This window comes from Punica granatum, chromosome 1 (assembly GCF_007655135.1).
Source record: "Punica granatum isolate Tunisia-2019 chromosome 1, ASM765513v2, whole genome shotgun sequence".
NCBI classification, from domain to species: Eukaryota; Viridiplantae; Streptophyta; class Magnoliopsida; order Myrtales; family Lythraceae; genus Punica; species Punica granatum.
Window position 1 is genome coordinate 20162479 of NC_045127.1, and position 17381 is coordinate 20179859.

Consider the following 17381-nt stretch of genomic DNA (forward strand, 5'->3'; position numbering starts at 1 on the left):
CGCCCAAGCACGCGCCGAGTTACAAAGACGTGATCAGGAGTTGGCACGTGCGAACGCTACCTTGGAGAGGTCCAAGAAGAGGACCCATGGAGGTCCCTACCCATCTTAGGATAGATATCTCCACTAGGCTTTCGCCTGGAATTGGTGTTTTCCGTGGCAATGTTCACTTGTGCCCCGAGCGGGATGGAAGATCGACTTAAGGATTTATTTTCCAAACTGCATTGTATTTTAAACTCTTTGAATCAATGCGAATGACAGCATTAGCTTTCAAAACCCACGCATTGCATACATTTGATATATTTATTGTCTTGCGGCTACAACGCATTTCCGTACGATAGACAAGTTGTGCCGACCTTCGCAGGTAGACCACTTGTGGTCTTCACCTCTTCATGGCGAGACGTGCTATGACCAGAGGCCGTCCAGCCCGGCCACCCACCTCACACGATAGGCGAGTCGTGCCCACTTTCGCGGGCAGGCCACTCGCGGCCTTCACCCTTCCTCCACAGCAAGACGAACTGTGGCCCGAGGGCCGATCAACCTTCCCAGGCGAAGTTAACCAACACTAACTTCTTCCTAACAGAGAGTGTCACTGCGTGATCGGACGCACGTCCCTCCGCGTGACCCAGAGCATCTACCAGCGATCGAGCGCTCCTCACACATGTCCAAGCATGTTCACACCAACTCATACATGCCTGCTCAACGTATCAATGCATGTCTCTCGGTGTGCTCGCACGACACCTACCAGGCCAGATCGCTTCTCTATACTCTTGCATTGAAATGCTGAACGGTTCATGCTCCTTCATTGTTTTCTTTTCCCATTGCAGGAAATTCTCAACAAGAAGGCAGCCCGAACCACCACAAGCTCATCTGAAGTCCAAAATCAACTTGGATTCAAATTCATCCAAGCGATACTCCGAGGAGCAGGTCTAATCCTTCAACTGCAAAGACAAAAAGTGACAGCTCCACAAACAGAGCATGACCCAACTCTCGATCGCAGACCAGCACGGTCATGCCTCCGATCAAAGAATGGATCTCATCCACTCCGTTGTGGTTACCGACTAAACACTGGGGCAACACGCGCAGTTTTCTTTAAACTCTTTGTTGCTTTCATTCAAATGCATTCCCACAAATGGGCTCCCGACATGAACAAATCCTTCAATGGAGCATTAGGACAGTCTCGAAGACGCCCTATCAGTTCTGTTGGACCTGTTCGACTCACCTGTCCTCGTGGGACCCGGCTTCTCGAGCCTTCCCTAGGACGGCTGCGCATGCCTACTCGCAATTAGGGAAAACATGCTTATGTGACCTCAGTCATGGTCTAACCACTCCAGAGTGGTGATGACTACGTTCCTGGAAACCAATGTCATCCACACGCGACACCCCATGGGTCGCGTGCGGGACAAAAAGGATTTTTCCCATGGGTCCACCCCATATTTCTTACTGCATACTCCACCGCACAGTCGCCTAACACACCATCTTCTTTGTCATCTTTTACAGGGACACGCAGGTCACAGGCGAAGAATGATGCACAGGCTCACGCCTTTCCGAGAACTCCTCTCGAGCCTCCTCCCTTATACTTTGACAGGGAAGGGGCTTGGCACGGAGGTACCCCCTACAAAGCTAAAGACAAAAACAACTGAGCGAGCCTTATGCCATCAACGCAACAATTTCAGTTGACATTGACGACATGAGACGGCCAGGGGCGACAGTTGCACAAACCGCCCACCACGAGTCACATCGACGATAAAAGACCAGGGCATTCGCGTTCAACGCTTGCACCGAGACCACCTCGAACATCATCCACCCACGAAAAGCATTTCCAAGCGACGTACACTGGGGCATCCCCGGTTGAAGTTCGCACTAGCACAACTTTTCCAAGCGACGTACACTGGGGCATCCCCGGTTGAAGTTCGCGCCAACACAACCTCGGCAAGCGACGTACACTGGGCCTCCCTGGTTGAAGTTCGCCCCGAGAACGCCATCGTGGGTCACTCCAGCAAGTGACGTTGGAACGCTCCTGGTCATTTGCGTTAAGTCCAGGCCTCCTCCACAACAAGCATCAAGACAACTCCGGCCACTGATTCCCTAGGGCAAATTTGTATTTTCCTTCTAGACAATAGGGGAATTCACCTGAAGAGATTGCAAGGGAAAATGACACGAAGTCCAACTTTCGAGTGCACAGGAGTCAAACTTCCAAGAAAGCCGGTCCTCACAAAATAGGGCTAGCAACACACAACAAGTCTCCACGAGGCGAAGCACCCCAAAGTGGCCTCGGCGATACAAAGTCGAGGAGTTTCAAACAAAGACACGGGGCACAAAACAAACCCCAGCTGCAAGGAAAAAAAAACAGAGCGAAAAGAAGCGGGAAAAACCCGCCAATGAAGAGAGAGAGAAAAGATGCAGCAAAAACCTGCCAATGAACAAAACAAGGCACCGCCGAGATTTAAAACTCCGGCGTCGCCAATCCTAAGAAATCAACAAACCCCGACAAAAAGGGGGAGCAGCAAACATAATTCCTCGACAGAGACATAACACAATGCACTCGGAGGTTGAATCCTTCGAACCCTTCGCCCTTGCAAACTCGAGAGATAAAAGAATCGAGCCCGCTAGGTCGAAAACCCCTTTAGGGGCGGCCTAGGCAAAAGTTAGGGTAAAAGAGAGGCATGACCGGAAATCCTTCGGGGCGGTTGTGGCAAAAGGAGAGCTCTTCCCCTTTAGGTTGAGAGGTGCGGCCCCGAGGTGGGTGACCGTAGCAAAAGGAGAGTTAAACGAGAGATGGATAAAAAATGACCCCCTGGTTCCTCACACATCGTGCGGACAAGGGATCCCCAAGGAAAGTGGCCAGGTTATCTTTTTCAACATGATCCTCGATCAGCCCTCCAACACAGCTCAACCATCCAGCGCGAAGGATTCCTCCTCAAGCATAGTAGGCAAACCGAGCATGCCATCCAAGCAGTTCGGTACAACCTACACAACAGTAGGACGAAGGAATATGGGGGTACATCTCGCTGCAGGCGTGAACCCGTGTATCCTTTTAGCTTGGGGCAACGTGCTTCCCAAGCTTTCTCTTTCCTCTTTGTCTTTGCTTAACTCCAAACGGGTCACAACAGCCCTTTAACAGGCTACCACAGAGCCAAAATCCCAAACATTCCTCTCCGGGGTTTAGTCATAACGCTTTGAAAATGGTCAGACCGAGTCTGACCAAATCTGAACAGAAATCCCCAAGCGGGTTGCAAATGCAGCCGCCCTACTGTACCCTATTGAGAAGGGTTCAAAGCCGACGGGCGCGTCGAACAAACGATAGAATTGCTAGGGCATCGTCGGGGAAGTCTCGATATGCCCAATACATAGCTAACGGGAGCCCCTGGAGGCCTCGCATCTAGGCCTCCGAGAACGGGACCTACTTATACTGTCAAAGCAAAAATCTTCATGGGTTGTTTAGGTGACCCAAAACTGAAGATTTGCGTGTCGCAACAACATTTTCATGCTTACCTGTGTCCATTACTTGTTAGTATTTCTAACATGATTTACTAGTAATGTCAGGATCACAGGTACTGCAAACAGCATGAACTACGACAGACTCTGATTCCTAGTTCCATGGGATACGTAGGCGCTCTGTCTTAGAGCTCGAGTCTCGCAATACAAGACGCCGACTTTCGACGAACTTCTTGCAGGTCAAAGCATGACCGCCCAAGCAGCAGAGCTGGCCTCCGACAAAGCACAATCATTCCTCAGCAGCAAAATCGGTTTCCGGCAGCCCAATAGGTAACCGCCTAGCGGCGAGCCCGGCTTTCGGCAGATCAAACACATCACTGCCACAAAGGTAAGGCTTCAGTGAAATGACTTCGTTCCAACATCAACGCTTGCCTCCGACAAATCAACGCTCCTTGGAATATATCTCCCCAAGATCGATTCATCTTTACTTCATGTGACGGGTGACAATCTCAACCCAAGAGGAGAATCTTCAGAGCAGCACTCCAGGCACTCAGTTGCATCGCAATCAGTTGGCAAGTAACGAAGCATTTTGCAACCACATCGATTGTAACACGGACAAGCTCAGTGATGGAGGAAGCACAATGATTCCTTCCACACCTCACACAACTCCTCAGCGTTTGCATTTACTTCGTGCACCTTCATTTCCGTAATGCACTTTAATTGGCGTGCACCTTCTCAGGAACGCAGTGCACCTTTATTTCCGCAATGCACTTTAATTGGCGTGCACCTTCTCAGGAACGCAGTGCACCTTTTATTTCCGCAATGCACTTTAATTGGCGTGCACCTTCTCAGGAACGCAGTGCACCTTTATTTCCGCAATGCACTTTAATTGGCGTGCACCTTCTCAGGAACGCAGTGCACCTTTATTTCCGCAATGCACTTTAATTGGCGTGCACCTTCTCAGGAACGCAGTCCACCTTTTATTTCCGCAATGCACTTTAATTGGCGTGCACCTTCTCAGGAACGCAGTGCACCTTTATTTCCGCAATGCACTTTAATTGGCGTGCACCTTCTCAGGAACGCAGTGCACCTTTATTTCCGCAATGCACTTTAATTGGCGTGCACATTCTCAGGAACGCAGTGCACCTTTTATTTCCGCAATGCACTTTAATTGGCGTGCACCTTCTCAGGAACGCAGTGCACCTTTGTTTCCGCAATGCACTTTAATTGGCGTGCACCTTCTCAGGAACGCAGTGCACCTTTTATTTCCGCAATGCACTTTAATTGGCGTGCACCTTCTCAGGAACGCAGTGCACCTTTATTTCCGCAATGCACTTTAATTGGCGTGTACCTTCTCAGGAACGCAGTGCACCTTTATTTCCGCAATGCACTTTAATTGGCGTGCACCTTCTCAGGAACGCAGTGCACCTTACAAACCCGCCGAGCAAGCGCTTGTGCACTCCGCAAGTCCACTGGGTAGGCGCCTTTGAACCATGCAGTTCATTCGGTATGCGCCCCGTGCATATTGCAAACCCTTCGGGTCAATCCCGACTTTACCGGGGTTAATCCCCTTCGGGTCAATCCCGACTTTACTTTCTGCACTGGGTCAGTCCCCGTCGGGTCAATCCCGACTTTAATTGCCTATCTCAGCTCTGTTCCGGACTCTACACGTCTATTGCGTGCATCTCACTATATCTCCATTTTATTAGGTACAACATCCCACATATCCAAAGTAAGAAGGAGAAGGCCAAATAGGAAATTCCACCTTGATCATTGCTATCAAACTGGGGTGCTTCTGAAATCTTTGGCTGCATCCTCTACTCGAGCAAGCAGTCAAAGAGGGGTAAGCTGTCAGCACCCCATTTTGGCTCACCATTCCAAACAACGATATTAGCAATGATCCAAGTCACGACTTGAGCAGAATACAGAAAACGGCTCGGCAGAGCAAGAAATCACTATTCATCCTCAAGTCGGCAAAATTGAGCAAATGACCCATGGACGTGGCAGAAGGACTCCAAGGGTCACCAAAAGGCAACAGAGCGACCAGAGAGCTCAACAATATCCAAAACCGACATTTTCAGTATATCACACGGACGGTACTATTTTTCGATAGTTCGTTCGGTCGTCGGAAAATAACCAATATTGGACTCCAAAAATCCACTTCAATGCCAAATAGATGAAAAGTGTCCCCAAAGGCATTTTGCAAATCATCTGCTCTATACAGAACAACTTTCTGTATACAGACGACTTTTCAGTGGAAGTCCAAAAATGCCGATTTCCTGGAGAAAAGTTAATTCCAAATATCAGACGCGGCCATGCCCCATCAGCACACAGAGCATGAACAATGCTTCAGATTGTCTCTTGGAAGTCACACGGACACTTCAAATGACTTCCGAACGGTAAAACAAGCATACCCCTCTTCAGAAGAGCATAGCCGGAGAATGGTCTGATGGAATTACGGCAAACGAAGTTCATACCGCATTGCCCGAAAAACTCTAGCAGACATTCACAATTGGGCAAAACAGACAGCAAAACCCTTTTCAGTTTCCCGAGTAACCTCCATGGAGCGGAAATGGCCATTTTCAGTGGAAATCCATATCCGGAGGTCCTCTTTGGGGAAACTTGACGCCAAATGCTTACGTTACACAATGCTAGCCTTCTCAAGGCTCAATGTGGAATCGTCGGAATAAATCACACGACTCATCTAGACCTCCCGAGTAGTGCTTTAGAGGTCTCAAATACACTTTTCAAGTCCTTGGAGGTTTGATCTCAACAAACAGAGATTACAGTAATCTCCGGAGTGCCCAAGCAACTCAGAAATCATCCTAAGAAATCCAGTTTCGGCCTCGTAGGACGTCTCCGGCCCCACGTTAGCATTACCGGCTTAAGGGATAATTGTTCACGTTGTCTGACAATTTATGTCAAAATGACCAACGTGAGATGCAGACACAAGATATGCTGTCAGAAGCGGACAACTTCGATCTGGTCATCTGCAATGAGCAAAACCGGCTTCCGAGCCTCATATGCTTCCGGGGCATTTCTCCATGAAAAATGCCAATCTCAGGCTCATTAAACCCGTTTTCTCGTGCATATCGACAATTCAACGTTCAATTCGAACCACGAATTTCGAATACGCGACCAATCAAGACCCGAGCTTTCTCCCGGATTCTTCTCTTAGGCCGTGGGACCCACGGATCAGGCCTAGCCGCCCCATCCTTGCTCTAGGTGTCCTCTCCTTTGTCTTCTGCATCTCCATGAAGATAAGAAGACAACTTGCACACTTATCCCCTAAAATATCTAAGTGTTTCATTCTTGCACTCCAACTCCCCATCAATGCTCATTAATGTTTTATCTCTTCTCCATCAATGCCACTTGCAAGAATATCTTCTTCCTTCATTAAAAATATTCGGATCTCCTAATCCATGCCCCTTAATTGCACTTTTCTTCACTTAATTGCACTTAAGCATTTCCTATATATACTTTCTAAGTCATTAACTTAAGGAGACACCTTCAAGCACTCTCTCTCTAGCATTTCTCACTCTTCAAAAGCTCTCAAACTCCATAGCAAACCGCAGCAAGCTTCAGCCATTTCCAGCAAGCAAAACCAAGCAAAACCGGGCAAAGTCTTAAGTCGGAATCCCTCCCGGCTTGAATCCAAACTTTACCAAACTTCATATCCCATATGTTTTCGACCCCCTTTATCCATTTCTGAGCTTAGATTTTAAGTTTGAAGCCTCTAAGCCATAGAACCAGCCTTGAACAAAATCTGGACAGATTTGGTCCTTCTCGGGTCAAAAATGTCAAACCGGGTTTCAAGCCTTTCCAAGTCGGTTTGAGCTACCAAAACCCATCAAACACCTCCCCACACAACCCTAGGGTGTCAAGAAGTCAAGAAATCCAAGAAAAACCCGTCGGTTTAACCCCAGGAAGAAGAAACAGCCTGACTGCCCAGTCGGGTCGAAATTTCTGACTGTTTGTGCGGTTTTCTTGCAGATCGGGTCGATCCGAGACTCTTTTCGGAAAACGACCACCACATCCACCTCCAGAGGTGAGTTAGTAGTCGGGAGCCGTTGGCCTTGCTCAAAAATTCCATCGGGAACCTCCGTAGCGACGTCCGACCCGACTGGTGCCAGACGGGTCCGAATTTCCAGACGTGCTCTGTTTTCCGTGATTTTTGCAGGGCTGTACGGGTCGACCCGATAACTCTGGGACCAAACGACCACCACAGTCACCTCCGGGGGTCAGTTAGGAGTCAGGAGCCGCTGACCTTGCTTCTAAATTCCATCGGAAGCCTCCGTGGCGACGTCCGACCCGACTGGTGCCAGACGGGTCCGAATTTCCAGACGTGCTCTGTTTTCCGTGATCTTTGCAGGGCTGTACGGGTCGACCCGATAACTCTGGGACCAAACGACCACCACAGTCACCTCCGGGGGTCAGTTAGGAGTCAGGAGCCACTGACTTTGCCTCAAAATTCCATCGGGAGCCTCCGTGGCGACGTCCGACCCGACTTGTGCCAGTCGGGTCTGTCCAGCATTCCAGCCGGATCTGTTTGGTGCCATTCGGGTCTGTTCAACGGAAAACAGCCCAAACCCGACCCATCAACGGTCCAACCCGACTCTTGAAGGTCCCATCCCGCATCTCGGGATTAGGTATGACCATTCCCGACTTAGAGGAGCTAGGACTTTTACATTCTCGTTGCGTTTATGGAGTTATAAGGGGTTTTATGTATGTTTTATTTTCAAGTTTTAATCTTTATGCATTTTCCATGTTATATCATGCATATTTATCCTTGATTTATATGCTAGCATGTCGAGAAACACTTGGATCGTAGTCGAAAAGAACATCCCGACCCGGGAAAGGCAAAGAGCTCACGGGTTTCCCTCCAAGGGAGGTGACCGAATGCTCTCTTGCTCCTTTTGGGCAAAGAACGATCTTCTTGACCCGATCCAAGCTTGATTCCCGAGTTTCATCGTATTTTCTCACGTGCATGAAGTCGGTATTGTTTTATCGATTCCTTAAATAACTTGTTTGTGCATGTTTCCATGTTCGAATGCGTTATTCAAATCATGGCAATACCGACTTTCGTTTAATCGTGTCATTTATAATGTTTGTCGTTTAAGCATGCGAGAAATGATTCGAAACAAGACGGGGAAACCTCGTGGAACCCCATTCGGGCCATGGGACCTCTCGGCTATCTCCAAGGAGAAGTAACCGAGAGCCTCTTAGACTCGTACGGGTTGCATGAGGCTTCCTCTTCCCGTTTTGAGTCCGTTCTCGGCTTTCGTGTAATTTGCAATTTACATTATCGTCACAATATCGCATGAAAATGTCTTTTCAAAACAAAGCATGCATGGATTCGAGTATCGATAACTCATTCGGGTCCATTCGGTTACGAGGGTAGTTTCGGTCATTAGACCAAATTATCCTCGATCCTTATGGAATCGTCTTGGTCGTCGAGTCGCGAATCGTTTTCACAATTAATGCATTCGGCACAACCCTTAAGCATTAATTCCACAAACGGGTTAATCAGGACACTCACATGATTAAACCCACTTCACACTGATAAAGTTTACACGATTTGGCCATTAACTGATAACTCGCGTCGACGAGTCGTCAAATGACGTTGGTGCCCTTTTCAAACTTATCAATTTCAAAACCCGAAACGCGCGGTCCGATGTAGCATGGACGTCTGAAAAGGGCTTCTGTGTCTCAACTTAAGTTTTTACCTGATTCCAGGTAGCTCAGGTCAGGATACAGAAGATCTTTCTAGATCACTTCCGGGCAGATCGACCGGTTCTTTGGCTTTTTCGGGGTTCTTGCACAACCCTGGACGATCCAGGGATTTGGTTGACACCGGCTACAGGCTGAGGTGGCCCGCACTGCGATGTTTCCCCTTTTCTGAAAAACAATTTTTAAATAAAGGGCAAAATCGTCTTTTCACAATTCAGCGACATCCTCAGGGTTAGCATGACAGAAACACTACAGTACGGGATAAGAACGGGCTACTTGTTCAGGTGCAGGTTCATCTGCATAGCCTTTTTCTATCTAACTGATGAGTTTCTGTCATCCTAACATAGACTCAGGTAACTAGAACGGTTATCTCTGTCAGAAAACATGCAAAATGCTGATTAACCTTTCACTCGACCTAACCAAACACTAGATAATGGTTAGGAGGAATTCTAGATTCCAAATCTAGAGTCAAAACACGAGTTTGGCTAATTCAGTGGAAATTCAGTGTCACAATACAGAACAACTGTAAAAGCAATCTACACACACGAGATTTGACTCTCTTTTTCAAGTTCTCAAAACAAAGCCAAATGCTAAAACATTGGCACGTGCTTGTTTGTCTAGGGTAGGATTTGCATGCCAAAATACCCCGGATTAACAACTTGTTAAAACACGTACACTCGATAATAACAAACACCTTGTCTGTTATTTGCCTGATGCGTGTTATCTTTCCGCACCTATTTGCCATGCGGGTCAAGCTTGATCCCTAGGCCGAATAATATTAGGGTTCAACGCCCTAATCATCGAGCACAGGGTTCAATACCCTAATCAACACTCACAGGGTCCAACGCCCTATTCAGTGAGAGCGTCCATTGAATTTCAGTTCTTCGGTCTTTTCCCTAAACTCACGGTGAGTTAGAGTGGAATAATAACCGAACGCGAAACGATTGGAATTCGACCCTTTTGTAATTTGTATTTATTGTTTTCGAGAGCATTGTAAGGATTTTATTTTGTACATTTATTCTGTAAGAATTCCAGTCGGTGAGCGAACGGTCCAAGAGTCGAATTAATCGAATCGGTCTAATGCTTGCCCAGATACAAGTAAATCCAAGAACTCGCGGTTCTGGTTCACGCAGGGATTCAACCTCCATGGTTCGATGATCTGTAACGTAAGATTGTGAACCAATTCCCCGACACACGGGTTTACTTCTCTCTCGGCTTCTCCACCGACATCGTTTAATTCATCGAAGTTACGGTGTCAAAACGTGTGAGTCGAGTGCACCCTAATTCATGCGGTAAATAAAACAAAAATGCAAGCCTAGCAAACCAGAGTACCGAAAGGGCGTGAGGGATATAGGCCCACACGTAACATGAACCCCCGAACACGGATTTTCCGGTTCCGTACAGACCAATGCCTTAACGACAAACTAGGTGTTCCATACCCCTAGACCCCGGGTAACTTATCCGCCCTCGACCTTCGGGTCGTAAAATGATAAGTGGCGACTCCTTCTCTCACGCGTGTCCGTCACACGTCCCCACGGGAAGGTGGACACCCCCAAGCCGCGCGATCCAAAAGCGCGCAATGCGGGCCCCGACAAGAGTCCACATTCGGGTCCGTACAATGGGTGCACGGGAGGACATCAGGCGCGCGGGCGTGCGACAGGGCACGCGGGCGCATGCGGCAGGGCAAGCGGGCGAGCGCGGCAGGCTCGCGGTCGTGCGGCAGAGCACGCTAGGGCGCGCGGCACGGTGCGCGGCTGGGTGCACAACGGGTGTACTGTTCACCCGAGAGCACGTCATTCACCCGAAATCACGTAAATGACCTGAAATGATGAGCAAATGATTTCAAACAAAAAATCTAAGTTCATAAATGAACTCCTTGGGTCCAAAACATGTGGTCCATGGAGTTTGAGAATTTTTGAACTTCAGTCGGGATGATGAACATCGGCTTCCGACTTAAGAAACTCAAAACTTTCTTAGGGTTTTCTTCGGTTTTTCTCTCTTGGTTTTGAAGTGTTGAAGCTTGCTGGTTTTGGCTATGGAGTTGAGAGTTTTTCTTGAGGGAGAAAGCTTGGAGAGAGTGTGCAAGAAGAGAAGTCATTAACTAATCACTTTTGGGCAATTTATAGATAAAACTAATGAGCAATTAAGCAAAAGCAAGTGCTCTTAACCCCTTGGATTAAGCTTGGATGGTTTGATTAAGAAAATATCAAGTCTCATCTTCTTCCATTGCATTAATGAAGAAGAGATAAGACATTGATGAGCATTGATGAGGAGTTGAGTGTTGTCTTCAACCTCTCCAAGATATTTTGGCTAAGAGAGGGCAAGTTGGCTTCTTGCATTGAATAAGAAGAAGCTGAAATTTCTAATGTATTGAGGAGAAATCGGGAGAAAGCTCGGGTCTCGATTGATCGCGCATTCGAAGCTCGTGGTTCGAATTGATCGTCGAATTGTCGATATACGCGAGGAAACGAATTTAATGAGTCCAAGATTGGTATTTTCCGTAAGAAATTGCCAAATGTCTGTATGAGGCTCGGAAGTCAGTTTTTCTCCTTTTACGCATTCAGAGCGAGGTTACCCACTTCTGACATCATATCTTGTATCTGCATCTCACGTCGGTCATTTTGACATAAATTGTCAAATTACGTGGGCACTTGACCCTTAAGCCGGTAATGCAAATATGGAGCCAAAGATGTTCTAGGAGACTGAAACTGGATTTCTCAGATTGCTTTCTGAGTTGCTTAGGTGATCCGGAGATCACTGTGATCTCTGTTTGTCGAGGTTAGGCCTCTAAGGACATGAAAAGTGTATCTGAGACCCTTAAAGCACTACTAAGGGGGTCTAGCTGAGTTGTGTGATTCATTCCGACAACTCCACATTGAGCCTTGAGAAGGCTAGCACTGTGTAAGGTAGGCATTCGGCGTTAAGTTTCCCCAAAGAGGACCTCCGGATATGGATTTCCACTGAAAATGACCTTTTGTGCTCCTCGGAGGTTACTCGGGAAACCGAGAAGGGTTTTGCTGTCTGATTTGCCCAATTGCGTCTGTCCGCTGGAGTTTTTAGGGCAGTACATGGTCAACATCATTTGCCGTTATTCCATCAGATCAGTCTCCGGTTATGCTCTTCCGAAGAGGGGTATGCCCGCTTTGTCGCTCGGAAGTCATTCGGGGTGTCTGTATGGCTTCCAAAAGATAATCTGAAGCACTGCTCGTGCTCTGTATGATTGTGGGGCATGGCTGCATCTGATATTTGGAATTAACTTTTCTCCGAAAAACCGGCATTTTTGGACTTCCACTAAAAAGTTGTCTGTATACAGAAAGTTGTTCTGTATAGAGTAGATGATTTGCGAAATGCACTTGAAGACACTTTTCATCTGTTTGGCATCGATGTAGATTTTTTAAGTCCTATATTGGCTATCTTCCGATGGACGAGCGAACTATCGGAAAATAGGATTGTCCATGTAGTGCATTGGAAATGTCGGTTTTGGACATTGTTGAGCTCTCTAGTCACTCTGTTGCCCTTTGGTGGCCCTTGGAGTCCTTCTGTCGTATGTACATATCATCTGCTCAATTTTATCGACTTGAGGATGAATAGTGATTTCTGGTTATGCCGAGTAATTTTCTGTGATGATGCTCAAGTCGTGACATGGACCACTGCAGATAATGCAGTTCAACTTGGTGAGCCAAAATGGGGTGCTGACATTATTCCGTCAAGGTTGGATGCACACGGGGTCCGTTTCGCATGGATTTTCTTTCTATAAAAAAATGACAAGGAGCACATCCAAACACAAATCATGGAAATGATAATAACAAAATCACATCAACATTTAATTATCAGTTTTTAGCTCAAGTGGGTCGATTAAGCCGGTTTTGACTCTTTTAATCAACTTTATTCCTTTAAGCTGAGTAAGCATGGAGTTCGGTTCGTGTAGATTCATTCTAATTTCATGCAACCAATTTTGATCTCGATATTCACTACGTCCATTTCATGTTTGGGTCGGTTCTTATCACCATACATCTCGGTTTCAACAAGTCGAGTTAATTTAACGAACCGATTTGTGCTATTTCAATCAAAATACACATTTCACACAACCATCATGCATGCAAACACCAAATCAACCAAAAGGAAAGCCCTATATGTGATACTAAGTCCGAGTTGTATACCTCTCCTGAGTTATGTTGGAATAACCATTGGAAACCTTGAGTAACACACGAACTCGGGCGAGAGGGAACTGCTCAAGCTCAACACAGTAGACTCGGGCGATCGTAACCTCGGAAATCGGTTACAACGAACTCGAGCTTAAGAGGGAAACTCATGCTACAACCACAATGGCTTAAGAGGGTTCAGTAGAGGCGGCAGAAGCTGAGCCATGATGGTCAGCAGTGAATGAGAGAGACAACAAAAGCGATTAGGAATTTGAAGGACAGGGACATTCGAGAGAGAGATTCAACTGTTAATGAGAGGGATCGAGAGTGAGTTTAATGATCTGGGGTCAGTGTGAGATGAGAATGAGAGATGGTGAGCTGAGTGTCAGAGAGATTGAGTGAGACAAAGAGTGTACGGGCTGGAGAAATTGAGTGCAAAGGAGAATGAGAGTGAACATCGAACATGATGGCGAGTGGACTGAGATGAGGTGAGTTGGGGGAGTTGAGGGAATGAGCTAGAGAGATTGAAAGACATAAAGTGAGTTGAGGGATTGTAAGGGAGTGAGCTGAGGGATTGAACTGAGTTACCGCCTCATTTTCTTCTATTCTCTTCGGTTTTTCTTTTCTGTTCTGTCCGTTTTCTCTTTTTCTCTTATATTCTGTCAATTTTTTTTTCTTTTCTTCGAGCCTTAGATAAGGATAGAGAGATGGAGAGATATGGGGTCAGACCACGGAAGATCTTCTAGGCATTTCTTAATCAAAGTGACAGAAAAAATCAGTCTCGTTTGCTCTCTTGTGAAGTTCCTCAAGTCTGCTCTTCACCTGGTGACTTGAAAGGGAAGAAAGGCAGAAGGAAAGGTGATGTTCCATAGAGGAAGAGAGGGAAAGAGTAAGAGAGAGAGAGAGAAGAAGAAGAAGAAGATAAGAGAGAGATCGAGCACAGAAGAGAAAAATCTTGGAAAATCAACCCTGGAAAGCAGAAGGATTACAATGAGTTACATAGATGAAAATGTGATAGAGTTACAAATCTGCCCTCTGTTTTGACTAAGGGAGGGAGAGAAGAGGCCGAGAGAGAGAGAGAGAGAGACCGAGAGAGAGACAGATTGAGAGAAGGAAGGATGTGTGAAACAAACGATGATGAAGATTACATGAAGATCGGCTGCACAGGACGACGCTGAGATTCCTTGCGGCGGGTAGAGCTCCTTGTTTGACCCGCAAGAAGGAACAAGAATAAAAGAAAGAAAACCGAATAGAAAGAAGAAGATGAGGAAGAAGAAGAACAAGGAGAAGATCGAAAAGGTGGTAGAATCTGGGTCGGCCAAGTTGGACATTTGGTCAACCATTCTGCCACCCTTTTTTTTTATTATCAGTACGCACGTATTCGGGTGAAATTCAATTTCTCGGGATCCATCGACATTTTTGGAATGAAAATTTCGAAATTGATCTCAATTCGAAAAATAGTCGGCTTCATGAAAACCCCAATTTGCATCAACGGAGATCGAATTGCTCTATTATTTTCGAAATTCAATCCTTGAAATCAGATATCCGAAAAAACATTTCGGAACCACTGTTGTTTTCAGAAAAATTCGAGGATCGGCATTATGCAGAAAAATACTCTTTAAGCCCGAGAATCGTCCCGAATTTTGAAAATTGAAATCAATGCACGTAAGGCCTATAATTCTTGTTTTTTTTTCAATCGAACGTCCGAAAAATAATTCGAGATCACCATCGTGTTCATAAAAATTTTAGAACCAATATAATGTGGAAAAATATTTTTTTTTGGGCCCTGAATATTGTTATGAATTTTGAAAATGGAAATTAATGCAAGTAAGGCCTAAAATTATTGTGTTTTTAATCGGATACTCGAAAAATGATCCGGGACCACCATTGCATTCAAAAAAATTCGTGGACTAATATTATGCAGAAAACCCCTTTTTTTAGTCCTGAGTTTGTTCCGAATATTGAAAATCTAACTTGACGTGCGTATAATCGGAAAATGTCTTGTGGAGTATTTTTTTTTTCTAAAAGATAAAATATTGGGGTTGAATTAAAGAAATGCCTTGATTTTAAAAGCCATGAATGCTCTAACAATTAGTCAAAAATACTTTCCCTCAATGGGTGACGGAAATGGTAATTTTGCCCCTGCTCCTCGTGATTGTGCTAGGTTGTCGATTTTGGATTCTTATCGCATTGTAGTCCTCTGTGGCTTGTTCTTAGGGCCGTCAAGTTGACATGGTCGACCCGATTGTAAATAGTAACCTGATGATTGCCCGGTGGTTTTCTGTTACGGTTCAAGGGTTGTCGTTAGAAGTGTTATCAATGCCCTCCCTTGGAACCGGTGGACTAAAACGAGGTGCTAACAGGTGTATGCCCTAGAGGCAATCTGTGCGAGATCCGACATTTTTTATATTCAAATAGCATACATATATTTACATGCTTATATATATATACATATATATATATATATGATACACGTTTACTGGAACCAAAAAGAAAAAAAAAAGGGTAGCAAGAGGCCCCACGTGGCCTTCCATCCTCCCCCAGCAAACCCACCGCCATTGACTTCTCCCATTTTCTTCCTTGCTCTGTTTTTATGCTGAAAAAAAAACTAAAGGAACATAGAAGAACAGAGGGGGAAAAACAGAAAAGAAACAGAGCAACAGAGAGAGAGAGAGCTCAAGATGCAGCTCACGGATGAGGGGGACATAAAAGAACGAGACTTGATGAAGAGGGGTGAATAGAATGGATCTGGGAAGTGGTGATATAGAGCTGAAACAGTGGTGCCGACTGCAGAGGTGAATTCTGTAGAAACGGATAAATGAACGGGTGCTTCGGAAGTCGATCAAGAGGTAAGTTGGTTTCCGTTTTCTATGAAACTTCAGAGGGTGATTTCCAGTGGTATAAGCTTCGTCTTGATACGTTTAGCTCATCAATATGTGTTGATTTGGCTGCCCATCAGACAACTCATTGTTGATCCGTTTTGGTGAGATTGTTGCTTTTATCCATCAATTGTCTTGGCGAAAAATCTCTCGGTTATCTAAGAATAATTGCTGAGTTCAGTGAAGTCTAGGATTTTCCTCTTCGTTCAGATTGAATATGGTTGTCTTAAGATGAAGTTGCTTAAGCTTATAGGGATTAATGGAGGATTTAGTTTGTGTGTTGATTTTATGTTTAATTATCCTATCTTGATGTGTTGATTTGGATGAAAGATAGATGTATCTATAGGTTTGGCTCTATTTAATTTGTCTTAAGGAATTTGGATTAGATTTCTTGTGTGTTTGATTCATTCTTTCAGAATTTATGTTGACTGGGAACTCATTATGTACCGAGTAAATTTTGGGTCTACAAGTTAATATTTGCATATTTTCTTTTAATGTGAAAAGTGTGTTTTCCTTTTCTTTTAAGGTTATTAGGGGTTAGGATGGTCCTGCCTTATAAATTTTTGTGAATTAGGAATTTGTTTAATTGTGATGGGATACACATGCTAAGTTAAACATTGAGGAATGTGTTAAGTTTATAAGGATTTATTTATTCGATTGCTTGAGTAATCTGTGAGTTGAAAGCTTGTTAAAGGGTGATTTGAGGAATGAGACAAATCGGTATTGATTGGTTATTAATGTGGATGGAAATTAAAGATGGAAATTTTCTTAATTATTTATTTGGAATATATGGTTGTCTTCTTTAGCTTTTGATACAGTTTTGGTGCTTGTATGTATTTGGTCTTTTATAAATCTCTCACTTTACCTTGAAATTGACATGAGCAATCATGTTTGTTTAAATAAGAATTATGGAGATTGTTTTAAATAGTTTTTGACATAAATGAGAAATGGGCATAATGAATATGATATATATATATATATATATATATAAATTGGGACTTATTGGAAATAATAGGCTCTAAGGAAGATTGTGGGAGGTATCGGAAGTTCATGTGATGGTGCTATATTTTTATTATCTAATTTAATGTTTGTGAATAATAAGGATCGTGGAGATTGAATCCTTGCACTCTGAAGAGTTGACTGAATTTGCTATCTCTAGGGGGTTTTCGGTGAGTACTTCATTCCATTGTGAAAT